At 40.3% G+C, this 648-nt stretch overlaps 1 pseudogene; it reads left to right on the forward strand.

Moving 5' to 3' along the window:
• Positions 1-319: 319 nt before the first annotated feature.
• LOC127672265 (uncharacterized) lies at positions 320-441 on the forward strand (annotated as a pseudogene).
• The last annotated feature ends 207 nt before the right edge of the window (positions 442-648 follow it).

A 648-nucleotide genomic window follows, 5' to 3' on the forward strand; every position in this document is an offset into this window, starting at 1 on the left:
TATATCATGTGTATATGTCTTAATTCATAATGTGTGAATTGATTATGACAAAGGCTGGCATGTTGAATCAGTGGAGAGAGAGTAAACAATACTAGGGCATTAATTATCTGTAAAATATTTAATTATGATTGCTATCTTAATCTATACTACCAAAAATAAATTCTAAGCCAATCAAAACACATTAAATATTTTTAATAAAGAACACAGAAGCAAACATGTATGTAATTTGGGGGTGAAATATTTTTGCATGAGAAAAATATTAACAATGGAAACCACAAAGAAGGGAAGATTGAAATGACCACCTAAAAATTTTAAACTTCCTACACCTAGAGCCACTGCAGGTATGGCTGTGTCACGTGTGTCAGTAGGTGGCAGAGAGAGCAGCAATCCTATGTTGACACTCTGAGTTCTGACCTGTGAATGTCTGAACAATCTTACACTCCCTGATAAAAACAAGCTTGAGCCTACTACTAGCCTGGGTTTGGACAGGGAGCTAGCCCGAGAAGACCATGCCTGGTGCCATGCAGGCCTGGAGAGAACAGACCATGCCCTAGATGACCCCTGCACAGCGCCATAACCCGTGATCAAGGTATAGCCTTCCTGAAACCACTCTCGAGATGACTCCAGACACTCACAAGACCCTGGCAA

This window comes from Apodemus sylvaticus, chromosome 21 (assembly GCF_947179515.1).
Source record: "Apodemus sylvaticus chromosome 21, mApoSyl1.1, whole genome shotgun sequence".
Classification (NCBI taxonomy): Eukaryota; Metazoa; Chordata; class Mammalia; order Rodentia; family Muridae; genus Apodemus; species Apodemus sylvaticus.